We start from the raw sequence: 19,845 nt of genomic DNA on the forward strand, positions 1-19,845 counted from the left end.
ATATTTATAATTGTTAGATGATCTTGTTGGATAGACCTTTTAATTATGGCACAGTGTCCTTCCTCCTCTCTTATTACAGTCTTTGGTTTAAAATCTAATTTGTTTTGATATAAGGACTGCCATTTTTTGCCAGCTTTCTTTTGATGTCCATTAGCACGATAGATTGTTTTCCATCCCCTCGCTTTAAATCTGGAGGTGTCTTGGAGTATGCAATGAGTCTCTTGCAGCCTGCATATTGACGGGTCTTGCTTTTTTATCCAATCTGATGCCCTGTGTCTTTTGATTGGGGCATTTAGTCCATTTACATTCAGAGTCTTTACTGACAGATATTAATTTAGCACCATTGTATTACCTGTAAAGTCACTGTTACTATATATTGCCTTTGTTCCTTTTGGGTCTTTGTTCCTTTTGGACTTTCTCACTGCTTAAAGGATGCCTTTTAATATTTCTTTTAGGGCTGATTTAGTGATCACAAATTCTTTCAGTTTCTTATGCTGGAAGTTTTTCCATCTTGCCATTCTCCCCAGAGATGAATAGATGAATGAAATAACAAAATACTAAAATGGCAGCAATGACCCCAGAGAAATATGCACTAAACAAATCAGAAGAGACCTGAAACTAGAAAAAAGAAAAAAAAAATTTAAGGAAATAAAAAAAAACAGACAATATAATCAGATAGGTGAGCAGAATAGAGCAATACACTGGATTCTACATGTATTTTGGTCTGTTTTTTAGAAAACTAGATCCCAAATTTATTAAGAAATAAAAGCTTATATATGTACAAAGATAAAATTAAATACAATGAAAGGATAGAGTGTAATAATGGAAATTAAAAGACAAGGGGAAAAAAGAGAAAAATAAACAACAACAACAACAAGAAAAGAAGGGACATAGATGGGTGAATAGAGCAGAACAATATACTATCTCCTGGGGCTATTTTGGTCAGTTAAAAGAAACTGTATCTTTGTGTTCGTCCAGTCTGTGACAAGCATTTCTATCTCAGGCACATGACTGCTTTGACTCTCAAATGCTGTAGACTTCTGTGGCATGCTCTTTCACCACTCTTCCCAGGGGAGGAAGGTGGTCTAGCTGGTTCTTCTACTGTTGGGTTCCTGCTTGGCAAGCGGTTGTCCAGATGTGCTGCAGTTCACAGTTCATGGCAACCCCGAGCTGAGAGACCACTCCTGGCTCACTCACTCTTTGTAGGTGATCATGCTCTGATACCTGGGAGCAATGCTGTACTCAAACACCTGGTCTTCCTGTGATCTCGAGGATCCTGAAACCACACCGTCCCAGCTAGGATTCTACCCCTGCTTAGCCACCTGAGTGACATCCCTCACCGAAGCAGACTTTAAAGTTCTGATTTTGTGCTCTGCTGCTATATATCACTTGCCAGTAGCTGGTTTAAAGAGGCTCCCTCTCCCCATGGTTTACCTTCCCATATATTGCCTCAAATTTACTTCTCTGCACCTCCTCCATTGCAAAAAGTGGTTACTTTTCTATGTGTAGACTTGCAGCTATTCTTTTCTTAGATCTCCATCTGAGTTTGCAGGTGCTTATAATGATTTGATAGCTATCTAGATGAATTCCCGGGACCAGACAAAATTAAGGTCTCCTACTGTTCTGCTATCTTGGACTTCTCCTATACTTTTTAAGAAATTTTCACATGATTATTTCCAAATTTGATCAACTTATGTAGTTGTTTTAAAACCTGTATTTCTCAAAACTAAGACTTATTCCAGATAGTTTAATTTTTGTTAAATTAAATGCATTAGCAGTTTACCCATATCCTCAAATAGTGTTGAATCATTGCTCTTTATGGTGCAAAATGGCATAAAAATGGTCATTCAAAAGATTAAAAAAAGTATATCACTGAAAATTCATAAAAGATATTCAACTGTATTAGAAACAAAATGAATCTACTTTAGAAAATGAGCATTATATCTATTCCTATTAAATTGTCAAATATTTAGAAAGAAGAGAAAAAACAAAAGGAGAGGAAAAAAAAAAAAAAACACCCTTTCTCCATTTCTTTGCACATTGACTCTATATTGAGGTTCTTTTTCCTCACTCTTTCAGACTATTCATACCTCTGCCTGCCTTCACTTCTTGCTTATACCCAGAGGTGAAAGTTTAGGATTTTCTCTGACATCTTCTGAGTCAGTGTCCCATTTTATGCATGCATGTGTATAGGGCACTTGTTAATGCTCTAATCTCCCAAAGGAATTTTCCCCAGCTTTTTCTCCCAGGCTCTTAGTGCTCTTGAGTATGCCTCAAGGATATAATCTTTTGACTCAGGCTTCTATGGGCTGCTCATTGACTTTAAAATGTTTTTGAGGAATGCAGTCTACTCACTTTAGTAGGTTCCTACTTAGGCAAAATGAAGAGAAACAGCTGGCATCTGTCCTTCAGTAGGCCCCAGTTAGGTGAGAAGAGGCATACCCAATTATTTATTAATAAGGATTGCCCTGCAATAACTGTAGGTTGCCTGGGTGGCACAGTCAGTTAAGCTTCTGACTCTTGGTTTCAGCTCATGTAGTGATCTTAGGGTGGTGGGATGGAGCCCCATTAAGGCTGCAGGAAGTATGCCTGATACTCTCTTTCTCCCTCTACCCCTCTGCACTGTGCTCTCATTTTCTTTCTCTCTCAAATAACTAAATCTTTTTTAAAAAGGTAACTGTATAAGTATATAAGCTGTTCCTTAGCATTCCAATCAAAGTCACTTGCTTTCCAGGATATTCAGTGTTTTCCCAGGATACTCAATGTTTTCTTCCATAATTATTTTTGTTACTCATCACTGCATTATCCCTCAAAAATAGGTCTAAAGAAAACCTATCTATTCTTTCACTATTATTTCAAAGCCACATATTTCATGATCTCTATAACCAGACATGTTTACCTGCCTTGTTGAACTTCTGAAGCATTTTTGGTATTTTGTTTGTGGCTCATTCAACCTTATATTACAATTGCATGTATATCTGATTTTTTCCCTTTATTGGCTTATAAGCTTTATGAGAAAGGAAACAATATCTTTTTTTTTTCTTTCCAGGGTATTTACAATAATAGGGCACTGCATAAATGCTGCTTTTTTGTGTGTCTGTGGTTTTGTTGTTATTGATTTTAAAGATTTATTTATTTATTTTTGAGAGTGAGAACAGTGAGGGGTGGGGGTGGGTAGAGGGAAATAATCTCAAACAGACTCTTTGCTGAGTACAAAGCCCAAGGAGGGGGCTCAATCGCAGGACCATGACATCATGACCCAAGCCAAAATCAAGAGCTGGATGCTCTTTATTGCATGGACCACTGGGTGTTATATGCAAACAATGAATCAAGGAACACTACATCAAAAACTAATGATGTACTTTATGGTGACTAACATAACACAATAAAAAAAAGAGCATTGGACACTCAACCAACTGAACCACTCAGGTGCCCCAATACTGGATATGTTTTCTATCTCTATTTTACATCCTGAAACTTCAGGTCTATGTTGTCTTGACACAAACACACCTTTTTTTTTTTTTTAATTTTTGTTATTTACTTGCTAATTATTATTTATTTTTCCAATACTCAGGTCAATTATATTCCTCTTTTAGGAAGTTTTCCCTGAATATGCACTAGTCTAATTTTTATTCCTTCTTCTGTCAGATGCTACAGGAATCCTTGATGATTTTTTCTTTTCTTTCTTTCTTTTTATTTATTTATTTATTTTTTTTAGATTGTAATCTCTTTTAGGGAAAGAATGAAGTCTTATTTAATATGATTGCATAGGGCAGTCCCTGACACATAGAGTAGACACCTAATATTTATAGAAGGGAGAAAGTAATGAATAAAGAGAAATTACTAACTTCTTTACAGTATAAATAAAACCATATTCTTAAAATATATTCATGTAAAATAAGAAAATGACCACTGTCATTTCTCATTTGTATAAAGTTAGGAAAATATAGGGTAAACATAAACAAGGCCTGAACCATTACCTTCTCCAACCTTCAGAATACTTCAGAATATCAACTTCAGATATATGATGTTAATCAAGATGGGGAAGGCAGGATTAAGAACTTTGATTAAATATCACACACCCATTTATGTGACCATTTTGTCATACATATCAACACAATATGAATGTTTTCAAATTTTATATATGAATTTTTTATCTTATGTGGGTCATTTAGTTTACTTTCTTTTGGCATTTAGCTACATTTATGCAGTTTATAACATAAACATGTTGCCTTCAAGATTCAGTGTTTTATAATATTGAAAATATTTACTAGAATATCATAATTCTTGTGATTATCAGTAAAGTAGATTTGATTATCAAATGTGTTTTTTATAGTAGTGTAATAGCAGTTATTATCAATGATGACTATTTTCATGCTTTAAAGATAACTATGTCCCTCTGAATTATTTTTTTAAAAGAAAAATATTTTGATAAAATAGGCTAAATTTTTACAATATTTTGGTTCTAATATACATCTGTAAAACATCTATTTATCTTTCTATCCATCTAACATGTAACTGCCTAGACCGCAGTCTTAAATGATGAATATTTATCACTGGGGACAGACAGGGCCTGAAAAGAAGTTGAAGTGATGCCCCTCAGAGGTCTGCCACCATGTCTCTCTAATGTAATCCTCCATATATTCTTAATAGCTGAAATGGCATTTTACCTGTAATTCGTCACTGACTTAATTATCTTTCTGCTCTTATCCAGCTAGGTCAGGAATAGAATAATAAAATAAATGACAATCTATGTTGTTGCTCTTATTTAAGCAAATTTCCTAGATGACAGTTGCTCCTGAAGGAAAGAAATCAGATTGAATTATTGGTGGCCGAGACTGAAGAGTACTATATTCTACTGTCACATAAAGGCTCTGAGGGAACTTCCCAGATTATGAGCCTCACTTGTGTGTATGTAAATAATTGAATCTTTTTTAGGGCTCTAATGCTAGGTAACATGCATATTTATTTCATATCTCTTTTAAACAGGATGTTGATAAATGAACACAATAAACCTTTGTGTCACCCAAAGAACAATTCCCTTTCTCTGAAAACACATATGATTTCAGGTGTAAGTAGTATAATGTTTGCATTTACTTATTTATTTTGGAAATTCAGAAATCATAGGAAAACACTAATGCAATAAAAAATAACTTTTTATTTAAAAATAATTATTGCTTTCTTCCTGTCAATCTCTTCCATATCCTTAAAAAAATGGATAGAATAGGTGAATTTAGATGATGGTATATGAACCTTGTATAAATATGATTATACAGGCCTAATACTGAAAGTCTTCACTTTGTTGGTACTATAGAACATCAGAAATATAAACTGAAATTATGCAAGGCAACCTTAATAATCAGTGGGAAAAATTACAGTTGTTCTATGACATAAAAAAACTTGTCAAACATTTTTAAAAAGCTGTTACTGGCAGTTATAAATATACAGGGAAATGAAAAATAGTAAAACTAACATTTAATATACTATAAATCATTAGAAATGTTGAAATTTAAGTGCTTTATACCTTTGAAAAAATTAGAATCTTATTGAATAATGCTTGTATTTTCATTTCTTCATATAACTTAACAGTGCACAGTGAGAATTTTTTCTATGTCTTGGCAAATTGTCATACTCCTTTCCAAGTTTGGGTTAGCTCCCAACATTTTATCCTTTGCATTTTCAATGTCATGAAACATCTGAGAGTTTCTTCAAAGCTTTTTGCCAATGTCACTTCCTCTGGAACTTTTTTTTTTTTTTTCATTACAACCACTTTCCTCATTTATAGGCAACAACTTAAAAAAAATACAACAAATAAAGTGGAAGGCAACACTTAGAATATTTAAAGAGTGAACAGATCTCATAACAATTTCTTACAAAAATCAGAAGAAAACATACTAAGCTTCCTTGCTGTCAAGAGAATAATATAAAATCTCCAACTGAGAAATTGGAACATATAATAATTTTCTATGGAAACAGAAATAATAGAAAAGTAAATATGTAAAAGAAATAAAAATTTAAGTAGTCAAAAAAAAAATGTAGTATAAAATGTTTAGAGCAAGCCAATAAGAAGCAGAATTGGTACCAAGGAAAACCAAGTCAGATTTTGAGAAAAATTCTGAAATAAATGTCTCAAAGAATAAAAAGGAAATAGAATAAAGAATGAAAATTATCTGACACAATGATTGGAATGAGTATAAGACAGACAGAAATGAATACAACTTTGGAGAGCTGAGATAGTATCAGATATACACACTGTGAAAGTACTGTATTATGGGAAAAATCAACACAAACCATAAACTCAACAATAGTAACAATAATTTAGAAACAGACAAATGAATATAAATGATAATAATATTTTTCTCCCATTTAGTAAAAAAAAAAAGAAAGAAAGAAAGGAAGAAAGAAAGACAAAACAGTAAAGGCAAAACAAAATGAAATGTCATACTTTTTGCAGTAAAAACTAAACTCAACCTCACTTCAGCTAGCTCTGCAACACTAATTGCCAGAAGACAATAAGTAACATTTATAAATTTCTGAGGGGAAAGATCATGCCACAACTTTTACATAGCCAAACTGACTTTCACATTTAAGGAAAGAGAATCTCATTATAAAACAAATAAAGTTATAAATGATCTATGTAAATCTTTTTTTAATTGCTTGAATGTATAAATCTATTGGATCAACAGATTAAATAAATCACAAGTTCAAAATTGATAAAATGTGATGTAAGTATAGAGAAAGTTGACTCAAAAGTTATCAAAAATTGTGTTACAGGATGCCTGGGTGGTTCAGTCAGTTAAACATCTGCCTTTGGCTCAGCTCATAATTCCTGGGTTCTGGGGTTGAATCCTCCATTGGGCTCCCTGCTCAGCAGAGAGCCTATTTCTCCCTCTGTCTGCTGCTCCCCCTGCTCATGCTTTATGTCTCTCTTTCTCTTTCTACCAAATAAATAAATAAAATCTTTAAATAAATAAATAAATAGAAAAATGTTCTGTATAATTCAAATGGGTCATTTAACTAGTTTGGCATCATTAGAATCCAGCCATAATATAGTAGTATAGTTAAGTTACTCAAAGAAGTTCTTGGTCTTTGTTACTCTTATATTTATGCTTTTGTATGTGCTGTATAACATTGCATAAAAATATAAAATAACAATGGTAATATGTAATTTGAGTGTGGCATAAACAATGTAATGTATAAACAAAAGTTGATGATATGCTAAATGATCCCCTTCCCAATTTTCCTCTTGTTGTAGCTAGAAGCCAATTATCCTAGCATGACTTGGACTTAAGGGACTAGCCAATACTATGTATGGACTAGGCTGGACCAGTGCAGATGCCCATCTTCTTTCTTATCTCCTTTCATATCATATTGTTTCAGTCCCTCAATATTGTTTCATGATGTCTCTTAAATATGTCCTCTTTTCTGAATCTCTACTACCCCCACGCTAATTTGAGGTCTTTTACTTGGGCTTTAGTAGGCAAACACCCACCCATCTATTTTGGCATAAAAAATCCTATTCCCATGCCATTTTAACACTAATCTCATACTGATAAAGATCTTTCTTTTAAAAATGGAAAATTGATGCTATTTATCTGTTCTTCTTTTTCTAGCTGACTGTAGCTTCCATGGAACAGAGGAAATTGTGTTAGTTTTCCATGGATTTCTGAGAAATTACCACAAATGTAGTAGCTTTAAAAAAAACACAAATGTATTATCTCGGTTTCCATGTGTCAGGAAAGCACAGCACAGCATGGTTGGGTTCTCACGAGGTTGAATTTAAGACATCAGCTGAGTATGTCATGTCCTCAACTGGAGACTGAGCTAAGGCTACTTCCAAGTTCTTCTCTGCTTATTAGCAGAATCTCTCTCTTCATGATTGCATGACTGAGGTCCGTGCTTCGTTTTGTTTGTTCATTTGTTTGTTTGTTTAAGGCTTTTATTTTTAAGTAAGGGGTTCCTGTTTTCTTACTGCTGTTGGCCAGGAACAGCTCTCAGCTTCTAGAGGCTACTCTCAGGTCCTTGAGACATTGCTCCCTCTGTCTCATGTTGATTGAATTTACATGTTCCCTGTCTTCAGAAAAGGTCTAATCCCTTTTAGGGCCTCTCTGATTAGATTGGCACCACCTAGGATAATCTCCCTTTTTTAAAAGCAAACTGTGCCATGAACATAACTTTAAGCATACTGGTGATATTCATCATATTTACAGGTGACACCCATTCTCAAGAGATTATACAGGAGCAGGGGCACATATGTAATGTTTCTCACCATTTTATTTCCAGCAAGTAACACAGTGTCTGGTTAACAGTAGGTTCCTAACAAATATTTTACCTCAGATCCCAATTTGTATTTTTTGCCCATCTTCCAACTTTACTTCTCCATATGAGTACCTAGAAGCCATGTAAAATTACTGTGACCAAAGCAGAATGCTGAATTTATGCCCACCACTCCTCAAGTCTTATCCAAGCCTCAAAATGATATTATCATCAACTGCTTCTAAGCCAAAATTTAGGCATCATCTCTGGTTTCTTCCTATGATTATATGCCATATTCAGTGCATCTCAAAATCTTGTCAGCTTTACTTATAAAAAACATACTATATCTGATACTTAATTGTTTTTCCATTGCTTTCATCCTAGGCAACCTCACAGTTTGTTCTCAATATTTAAGAATCAGGAGGTTTTGTTTAGTGTTGTTTTTCCCTTTTTTAAATTTTGTTCATTTGTTTTGTTTCTATTTATTTATTTGACAGATAGATCACAAGTAGGCAGAGAGGCAGGCAGAGAGAGAGGAAGGGAAGCAGGCTCCTCGCTGAGCAGGGAGCCCAGTGCGGGGCTTGATCTCAGGACCCTGGGATCATGACCCGAGCCGAAGGCAGAGGCTTTAACCCACTGAGCCACCCAGGTGCTCAATTTGTTTTGTTTCTTAAATTCCACATAGGAGTGAAATCAAAAGTATTTGTTTTTCTCTGACAGATGTATTTCACATAGCCTTATATCCTTTAGATCCATCCATGTTGTTGCAAATGGCAAGATTTCATTATTTTTTATGGATGAGTAATATTCCATTGTGTGTGTATGTATGTATATATGTGTGTGTATATGTATATATACACACCACATCTTTGTTTTTCCTTTTTTTCCTTTCACATCTTCTTTATCCACTCATATATGAAAGGACACTTAGATTGCTTCCATATCCTGGATATTATGAATAATGCTGCAGATAACCATGGGAGGGGGTTGCACATATTTTTTCTATTTAGTGTTTTCATTTTTCTCAGGTAAATACTCAGTAGTGGAATTACTGAATCATATGGTAATTCTAACTTTAATTTTTTGAGGTGCCTCCATACTGTTTCCCACAGTGCCTGCAGCAGCTTGCATTCCTACCACTAGTGTACCTGGGTTCATTTTTCTCAATATTCTCTAAAACACTTATTATTTCTTGTATTTTTTTTATTTTAGCCCTTCTGACAAGTAAGAGATGATATTCATTGTGATTTTGATGTGTATTTCCCTGATTGTGATGTTGAACGTCTTTTCATGTGTCTTTTTGCCATCTGTGTGTCTTTTTTTTTTTTTTTAAACACTTTATTTATTTATTTGTGAGAGAGTGCATGAGACTGGGGAGGGTCAAAGGGAGAAACAGACTCCCTGCCTACCAGGGAGAGAGATGTGGGACTAGATCTTGGAGCTCTAGGATCATGACCTGAGCCAAAGACAGTCACTTAATCAACTGAGCCACCCAGGCGCCCTCTATGTGTCCTCTTTAGAAAAATGTCTATTCATGTCCTCTGTCATCGTTAACTGGATTATTAGAGGTATTTTGGTATTGAGTTGTGTAAGTTCTTTATATAGTTAGATAATAACCTCTTATTGCTTATACCATTTGTAGTATCTTCTCCCATTCATCAGGTTGTCTCTTTGTTTTGTTAATTGTTTCCACTATGCAAAAGCTTTGATTTTGGTATAGCTGCAGTAGTTTAATTTTGTTTTTGTTTCCGTTCCTAAAGAAGACCTATCTAGAAAACTGTTTCTTTGGCTGATAGCAGAGAAGTTACTCCTTATGTTTTCTTCTAGGACTTTTATGGTTTCAGATCGCACATTTAGGTTTTAAATTTGTTTTTATTCGAGTTTTATTTTATTTTAGGTTATGGAGTAAGAGAGTGGTCCAGTTTCATTCTTTTTCGTGTAGCTATCCAATGTTCCCGAACACATTTTTTTTTTTTTTAAGATTCTATTTATTTGACAGAGAGATAGCAAGAGAGGGACTATAAGCAGGGGGAGTGGGAGAGGGAGAAACAGACCTCCCACTGAGCAGGTAGCTCGATGTGGGGCTCAATCCCAGGACCCTGGGGTTATGACCTGAGCCAAAGGCAGACGCTTAACAACTGAGCCACCCAGGTGTTCCTCAACACAATTTGTCGAAGAGATGTCTTTTTCCCTTGTATATTCTTCCCTTTTTGTTTTAGGTTAATTCACTATAAAAATGCAGGCTCATTTCTGGACTTCTGGACTATCCTTTTCTATTGATCTGTGTGTCTATTTTGTGCTAATACCATAGTTTTTTCCTTACTATAGTTTTGTAATATATCTTGAAATCTGGGATTGAGATACCTCCCATTTTGTTCTTTTTCAGCATTGCCTTTGGTTATCTGGGGTCTTTTGTGTTTGCATACAAATTTTAGGATCATTTGTTCTAGTTTTGTAAAAAATGCCATTGATATTTTGAGAGGAATTTCTTTTGGTAGTATGGTCATTTTAATAATATTGGTTTTCCCAATCCATGAACTTAGAGTATCTTTTTTGTTCATGTCATCTTCAGTTTCTTCAATCAGTGTTTTAGAGTTTTCAGAGTACAGATCTTTCACCTCCTTGGTTAAGTTTATTCCTAAGTATTTTATTATTCTTGGTGCAATTGTAAAGGATTTTTTTCTTAATTTCTCTTTCTGCCTCTTCATTATTAGTGTATAGAAATACAAGAGATTTATGTATACTAATTTTGTATTCTGTGACCTTAGTGAGTTCATTTATCAGTTCTAGTAATTTTTTGGTGGAGTCTTTAGGGTTTTCTATATAGAGTACAATGTCATCTGCCAATAGTGAAAGTTTTACTTCTTTATACCCATTCAGATTCCTTTTATTTCTTTTTCTTGTCTGATTGCTCTAACTAGGACTTCCACTACTATGTTGAATAAAAGTGGTGAGAGTGGATATCCTTGTCTTGTTGCTGATCTTAGAGGAAAAGCTCTCAGTTTTTCACACTGAGTATGATGTCTGTGCATTTTTCATTGGCTTTCATTATGTAGAGATTTGATCCCTCTGAAACTACTTTGTTGAGAGTTTTTTTTGTTTGTTTGTTTTATTTTGTTTTTTTTTTTTTCCATGAATGGATATTGTACCCTGTCAAATGCTTTTCTGCAAAATCTATAGAACTGATAAAACAGGTTTTTTGGTTTTTTTTTTAAATCTTTTGTCTTACTGCTGTGATGTAGCATGTTGTTTTGCAAATATTGAACCACATTTTCATTTTTGGAATAAAACCATAAGCATGGTGAATTTTTTTAAGGTATTTTTGCTGTCAGTATTTTCTTAAGGATTTTTGCATATGTGTTCATTACAGATATTGGCTTGTAGTTCTCTTTTTTAAGTGTCTTTCTCTAGTTTTGATATCAAGGTAATGCTGGCTTACCAGAATGAATTTGGAAGTTTTTCTATTTTTTGGAATAGTTTCAGAAGAATAGGTACTAGATCTTTGTTAAATGTGTGATAGAAATCATCTATGAAGCTGTCTGGTACTGTACTTCTGTTCATTGAAAGTTTTTTTTTATTATCAGTTCAATTTCGTTGCTAGTAATTGGTCGATTCAAATTTTCTATTTCTTCCTGATTCAGTTATGAGAGGTTTTATGTTTCTAGGAATTTATCCATTTCTTCTAGGTTGTCCAATTTGTTGGCTTGTAAGTTTTCATAGTATTTCATATCATCTTTTGTGTTTCTGTGGTGGTTGCTATTTCTCCTTTTCTATTTATGATTTCATTTACTCAAGTGCTTGTGTGCTCTCTGTCTCTCTGTCTCTCACTCTCTCCCTTCTCCCTCTCCCTCTCTGTTGTTGTTGTTGAGTCTGGGTAAATGTTTACCAATTTTGTTGATCTTTTCAAAGAACCACCTCCAGATTTCACGTATCTCTTCTATTGATTTTTTAGTTCCTATTTCATTTATGTCTGCTTTAATCTTTATTTTTTTCCCTTCTACTAGCTTTGGATTTTGTTCTTTTTCTAGCTCTTTTGGGTGTAAGTTTAGGTTGTTTGATATTTTTGTTGCTTTTTGAAGTAGGTTTGTATTGCTATTATCTTCTGTCCTACAATAGTTTCTACTGCATCCAAAGGATTTTTGGACCATTGTGTTTTTATTTCATTTTTCTCTATGTATTTTTTGATTTTCTCTTCGATTTCTTGGTTAAGCCATTCATTGAATAGTAGCATGTTACTTTATCTCCATGTATTGATGTTCTTTCAAGATTTTTTTCTTATAATTGATTTCTGTGGTCATACTATTATAGTCAGAAAAGATGCATGATAATATTTCAGTCTTTTTTGAATTTGTTGAGACTTGTTTGGGGGCTGAACATGTGATCTGTTCTGGAAAATATTCCACGTGCATTTGAAAAAACATGTGTATTCCTCCGTTTTTGGATGGAATGTTCTGAATATATCTGTTAGGTCCATCTGGTCCAGTCTGTGATTCAAAGCTATAGTTTCCTAGATTTTCTATTTGGATGATCTATTGATTGATCTAGGTGGGGTGTTCAAGTCCCCTACTATTATTGTATTACTATCAATTTCCTCCATTATGTCTGTTAATAGTTGCTTTATGTATTTGGGTGCTCTCATGTTGGGTACTTAAATATTTATAATTATTTATCTTCTTGTTAATTATTCACTTTATAATTATGTACTGTTCTTTGTGTCTTATCACAGTCTTCATTTTAAGGTCTGTTTTATTCAATATAAGTATTGTTACCCCAGTTTTCTTTTTGCTTCTATTTGCATGACAGATGTTTTACCATCCCTTCACTTTCAATCTGCATGTGACTTTAGGTCTAAATTGAGTCTCTTGTAGGCAGCATATAGATGGATCTTTCTTTCTTTCTTTCTTCCTTCCTTTATTTCTTTCTTTTTAATCCATTCAGTCACCCTTTGTCTTTTGATTGGAACATTTAGTCTGTTTACATTCAAAGCAGTGATTGGTAGGATCCGTTCCTTTCTTCTCTGTCCCTTTCTTCTCTTGCTCTCTTTCCTGTGGTTTAATGACTTTTTTTTTTTTTTTTTTTTACAATATGCTTGGATTCCTTTCTCTTTATTTTTTTTCATACTTATACAGATTTTTATTTGTAGTTGCCATTTCCTATGTGTACAACAGTCTGCGTTTGGATGATGGTAACTTAAGTTTCAACCATTCTAAAAGTACCAAATTTTTATTCCCCCACCTACCTTTTATGTATATGATATCACACTCTTCATCATTTTGTGAATCAGTTGAAGTTTTATAGGTATAATTGATGTTACTGCCTTTTGGATTTACCTCTGCACTGGTGATTATTTGTGATTAACTTAACTACTTTTATTATGCTTGTGTATGTGTGATTTTTTTTTCCTTTCCAGATTTTCTTATTCCTAGTGATAGCTTTTTCTTTCCACTCAAAGAATTACCTTTAACATCCACTCAAAGTATTATCATTCACATTTCTTATAAGGCTAGTTTAGTGGTAATGAAAATGAATTTCTTTAGCTTTTGTTTATCTAGGAATCTCTTTATCTCTCCTATTCTGAATAATAATATTCTGGCATTTCAGGGGTGTCTTACGTTGTGTGTGCTTTACTGCTATGGTTGAGCCACGTTTGCCTTCTGTCCAGTTGGCTGCAGTGGTCCATTATGCTTGGCAAGGTTTGGTCTCTGTGCTGTTAGGGGGCCAGTCTGGGACTCTCTTGGGCTCATAGGTAGTTCAAACCAGACTTTTCCCCTCAGCTTGTTTACTGGAACTGTGGTCGCTCTCAACTGCAGGACATTCTACCTGGATTGTCCCCTGAAAGGCTTTTGTTGGTTGGTGGGGACTATAGTCAGACTAGTCTGTCTGTTGGGGTTGTAGTCACACTAAATGGGGTTCTCTCTTTGTGTTGCCCCATGTGAGATTTTGGTGATGGTCAGGGCCAGCAACCAGTTAGATGTCTTCCCCCATCACAATGCTGGGGCTACAGTAGAACTGATGTGTATGCTTATCTTCCCCTCTCCCCATGGTAAGAATCACTTTGTGGTGGTGCTGACCACTGTTGGGACTACTTGAAAATGAGATGCATTAGGCACTCTTTTGGAGGGACTGCTGGCAAGTAGGGTTAGTTGGATGGGATAGTCTGGGAGAATGCAGGGGCTAGGCACAGGGTGTTAGCAAGCAAAGTAGCACTTTCATTCTTTTTTTTTTTTTTAAGATTTTATTTATTTATTTGACAGAGAGAGATCACAAGCAGGCAGAGAGGCAGGCAGAGAGAGAGGAGGAAGCAGGCTCCCTGCTGAGCAGAGAGCCTGATGTGGGGCTCGATCCCAGGACCCTGAGATCATAATCTGAGCCAAAGGCAGCGGCCCAACCACTGAGCCACCCAGGCGCCCCAGCACTTTCATTCTTGACCATACTTGTTTGCATGGTTGGCTCCCTCGTTTTAGCAATATTCCAGTTCAAGTGTCACTTGTGCAGGGTTGCTTTTCCTGACTTCCCAAGCTGAAGTTCTTTATTCCTGTCACATCTCTGCCATTCTCTATCACATCACCCATTGTTCTCTGAACTCTTCTGGCCATGTAATATTTTAGGTACTGCTTTTCTGATTTTAATTACAAGGGTGACTGATACATGATGGGTTTGTGATAAAAAGTGCTGAATAAATTAGTGCCACCATGATAGTATTTGAATAAATTTTAAAGGGTCCTCTGCTTATCATTCATGATAGAATTGAACATTCCAACTTTAGACTAACATATGTTTGAACAAACAATGGAGGAATGGGAGTACTATCCTCTAGAGACTGCAGCGAAAATGTGCTAACTAGTGTGTCATGCAGCTTTGTTGTACTATTTCTTTAGAATGGGCTAATTCATAAAACAACCTATTTAATTAGTGAAAACCAGAGTGTATGAAGTTTGATAGTCAATTTTGGGATTCATGACAATTTCTGGAAAGTTCTCCATGTCTTCAGTGGACATCCTGGATAAAGCAAACTATACCATGTGACATAACCACATGTCTTCCTGATATAAAAGAGATAATGTGCTTCAGGTACAAATGTTTGGGGAGAGATAATAACAATTATTATAGCCTACCACTTTATGTACATTTTTTCAGGTTTAAAGCACTGTTATTTTTTTTTTTTTCATTTTGCTATAGAGAAAATCTGAGTCAAAGAAGGGGTAGAAGACCTAATCAAGTAGTAGTAATTACAACTGGTAATTAGAAGAGCTGGTATTTCAACCCAGGAAGTGAAAGTCTGGAGCCAGTCCTTTTAATCACCATACTACATTATATGTGGAAAGAGTAGGAAGTAAAAGTTTTGTTGTTGTTGATGTTGTTGTTTTTCCCTAGTGTAGTTTCCATTAGTATAATGGTATGCTTAATAGGGAGAGTCAGTTAAATCACAATTTCCAAAAATGTGTTCCATGGAACACTAATAACTCTACACAGTCTGTGAGGAGAAAATATTCTAGAGTGATATAATTTTAAGAAAACCATTTAATTATAATGCCTTTATCAGGGAATCCTGTTTTATGTCAGTCTTATAGGAGCTTATCTGGCTCTGAAGCACTCCAGAGTATTGACATAGAACATTCCCACATTACTTTTACAATGGAACAACTCCTCCTCCTCCTCCTTGGTATAACTGGCAGTAGAATATCAAAACTGAGAATGGCAGCCGTTTAATTGTACCTCCATCTAATAATTACTATTAGCATTAGATGACTGAAAATATTTTAGTCTCCATTTCACTGATGGCTTATTAATGTACAGAGAAACAGATAGACTTGTAGTATGCTCATATGAAGTAAGTCAGCAACACTTGGGAACACAGATCTCTGTGTGGGTGTTCATGTGGGCTGTGAGGAGGGAGAAGAAGGGCAGAGGAGAAAAGAAGCTTAGTTACATACATATTTAAAAGTCAAGAGGATGTGATGCTTAATTTTTTTCCTTGTATTCATTACTCCTCTAATCCTTGACTCTGTTACTTTCAATTCTGCTGATTAAAAGGTATTATGTGTTTGGGTTAGTCAGTACTGTGGTGTTACTGAACAGCAGGTAGATAGTAAGTATAGTTCTTTTATGCAGTAGGACAATTAAAAATGTAGTCAGCTTTGAAACTGGATTGCAAGAAAGAAATACCATGAATAGACATGGATGTAAATAACTGCCTGGCTACCAGACGGTCACTGCACATCTCTAGAATTGGAATAAATTCTTTTTAAAAATTTGGAGAGGAGTCAGATTAGAAAAGAGATAATTTTTCTGATTGATCATTGCATACAAAAAGGCTTGACTTACACATTTTGCAACAGAACACAATGTAAAAGCTGAAAAATATACCATAAAATACAATGCAAAAATTTCCATATCACAGCTGCCCAGAGTGCATTACAAGAAGAATATTAGTAATGTCCAGATGCACATAAGTCTATAGGGATGCCTCTTGCCAACAGCAAAATGAAAGGAATGGCAATGTCAATCACATCCAATAGACTATGTTAATGTTTTTCAAACAGTTCTTTCACACTCAGAAATAGTGCTCATTAATAATGGATAGTACTGTATGAAGGAAAAGGAATGTTGCCTACAGAACTGATGGAATTCATTGTTCATTGCTCATCTCCTCTCAACAATGAACTACATTTCTGCAAGATGATTTTTCTTTTGTCTTTAAAACTGTGCCAAAATGGCTTTAAAACTTTTAAGCTAATTGATCCCTTTTCTGAACTAACATTTTATATATGGCATTAATGCAGAGCCCATCCTCACATTTCCTTCTCCATTCCTACCTGTTCCTGTTTAAAGTCACCTCCTTTTTAGTCATATTTTTTAACTAGTACTGCTGAAATATACAAGAAAGTTCTCACACTTTTAAAACTACCTTGAAATCCTGCTGGTAAAATCAAGATTGAGGTTTGGGGTTGTGTGTGTGTGTGTGTGTGTGTGTGTGTGTGTGTGTTTTGTTTTTGTTTTTTAGGTTGTTGGTTTTTTTTTTTTTTTTTCTTTTTATACTGTTAAGCAGCTGTCAGTCTGGCCTGTAGGTTTGTGGTGTATTTGGAGTTTTCCAGATTATATAATCAAATACAAGAACCGAAAAATTACTGAAATTCAGAAAGGTTACCAATTCCATGGAGATTAATTTCCTAATATACCACTTTCTTCAGGGAAGCACCTAATTATCTCTCTTTGACTAAGAAGCCATTTGGAGTCAATTTTGTATAATGACCTCCATTTTTTAACATTTTTAAGCAAATGCTTTTTTGAAATAGCTTTGAATACTAGACCATTATTCTGTTCACATTAAAAGCTACCTTTTAGCAATATATTGGAAAACCCATGTACAGAAATACAGGATACCACTTACAGCTATAGGAAAAAGTATATTAATATAAACTCTAATGATAATGCTTTCATGTTAAAATGAATACTAGATGAAAATGACAATTTATGTTAAGATATATAGCAATAAAAAGAGAAATTCTGTTTTTGGACATAGATCAATTTCCAGTTAGTTGACAAATTCAGGTTTTTCCATCTCTATAATTATGGGAGTGATTTCCTGTTGATTGGATTCATTCGTCTCAATAAAATGATGCCTTATCAAGGGATGAAAGAAGTACAGTAATGTTTAGTTATCCCAGATCCACATAAGCAAAGAACTCATATATGACAGACAAAATAATTACCCAACCACTCACCTCTTCCAAAGTTATTGAAGTCCAAATTCCCACCACCAGTGATTATATTATGCTATAGAACAAAGGTAAATTAAAGTTGTAGATGGAGCAAAGGTTGTTAATCAGCTTCCCTTTATATAAATAAATTATCCTGGATTATCTGAATGGGTCCAATGTAATCACAGGGTCCTAAAAAGCAGAGGAGGGAGATAGAAGAGAAAGTGTAAAGCTATGTTAGGAGGACTCCATCCTCCTTTGCTGGCTTTGAAGATGAAGGGAAGGGGTCCATGGTGCTAAGAAATGCAGGAACCTTTAGAAGCTAGAAAAGGTGAGGAAATAGATGCTCTCCTGGAACCTCCAGAAAGCAAATGATTTCTGCTGTTACTTTGATTTTAGCCCAGTGAGAGATGTGTTGTACTTATACAATCTACAGAACTGTGAAGTAATGAATTTGTGTTGTTTTAAGTTTCTAAGTTTGTAGTAATTTTTACTGCAGCCATATAAAACTAATATATCATATACCTAGATTTGGGGGCATAGTCAGATTTGTCTTTGCCCTTTAAAATTAAAAAGTTACAAACCATCAAAAAAGACTCTTCCAGACTTCCATTCAAAATGTCTGCCCTCAGCAATTTAAACTGAAGAAAGAGAGAGTAGATAAAAATATAGAAAAGTACTTATTTCACTGGTGGTTCTGTGACCTGGCCTCAGGATCTCTGGAACTGACAGGTATTTAAAATTGAGTCATGGATATTTCCATGTGTTCTTTGGTGTCTAACCTGCTGAGTATTGTGATGGGTACTCCCTGTATCTAAGAATTCACCTAGAGAAAAAGACCCAGTAAGAGATATATAGATAGATAGATAGATAGATAGATAGATTATTCCAACAATTGGCTTATCCAATAGTGGTGGCTGACTAAACAAGTCTGAAGTTCACAGAGCCTACAATCAAGAAGGAAAGATCACAAGCAGATTGAAATACTATGAACTAGGACCTAAACATGTTGACCACTAATTACTCACTCAGGAAGGCTTATGTCCTTTTTTCCTAGGGCTATTAACTAATCAAGTTAGGTCCACCCAAATAATTACTAAATTGAAGTCAGCAGATTAAAAGCATTATTTACATAAATAAAATCCCCTTCAGAGCAACACTTAGATTTGAGTTTGAGTAGCTGGGAGAAAGAGTGTGTGTACGTGCACATGCATGTGCCTGTGCTAGGAAATTATTTGCTTTCCTTACTTCTTCAAACAACAGTTTGAATATATGGGATTGAATTGAATTGATACTGAATTGAAAATATATTGAATATATTTTGATTTATCCTTCCTCGCCAATATGGACACATACTAGAAGAGGAATTTTAGCCTCAGAAAACTGATACACCACAAAATAATTACAAACCCTCAGTTTGAGATGTGCTCTTCCTATCCTGCCACTTTATGTCTTCCTTTAGCGTCTGTATTTATGAGAATACAGCCTCTTACTACCAAGTATATTTCTCATCTTTCAGAGTACCAAAAATATCATGGATATCATGAATCTCAAGGATAACATGTGGTCGGAGATGGTGGGGAGTATGTTGTACGTAATAAACGAAATAGGAAATGTTTAACATTTTAAGTGGGAGCCTGTATCTTACCTCTCTGAATTTATTCCTTGCTGTTTTCCTTGCTCACTGACCTTACTGAGGACACACTGAAAGCACTTGTCTGTTTTCTACCTGGGGAGAGGACTTTGCCCACTCTAACTTCCAGGCCTGGGATGCTGCCTTCAGAGTTTCACAGGACTTTGTCCATTGTTTCAGTTAGATATGATCTGTTACCACATCTATGTTGGTTACTCTTTATGGCTTTATACTACTTCACTTTTATTCCTAAAG

Source organism: Mustela lutreola, chromosome 6, assembly GCF_030435805.1.
Source record: "Mustela lutreola isolate mMusLut2 chromosome 6, mMusLut2.pri, whole genome shotgun sequence".
Lineage (NCBI taxonomy): Eukaryota > Metazoa > Chordata > Mammalia > Carnivora > Mustelidae > Mustela > Mustela lutreola.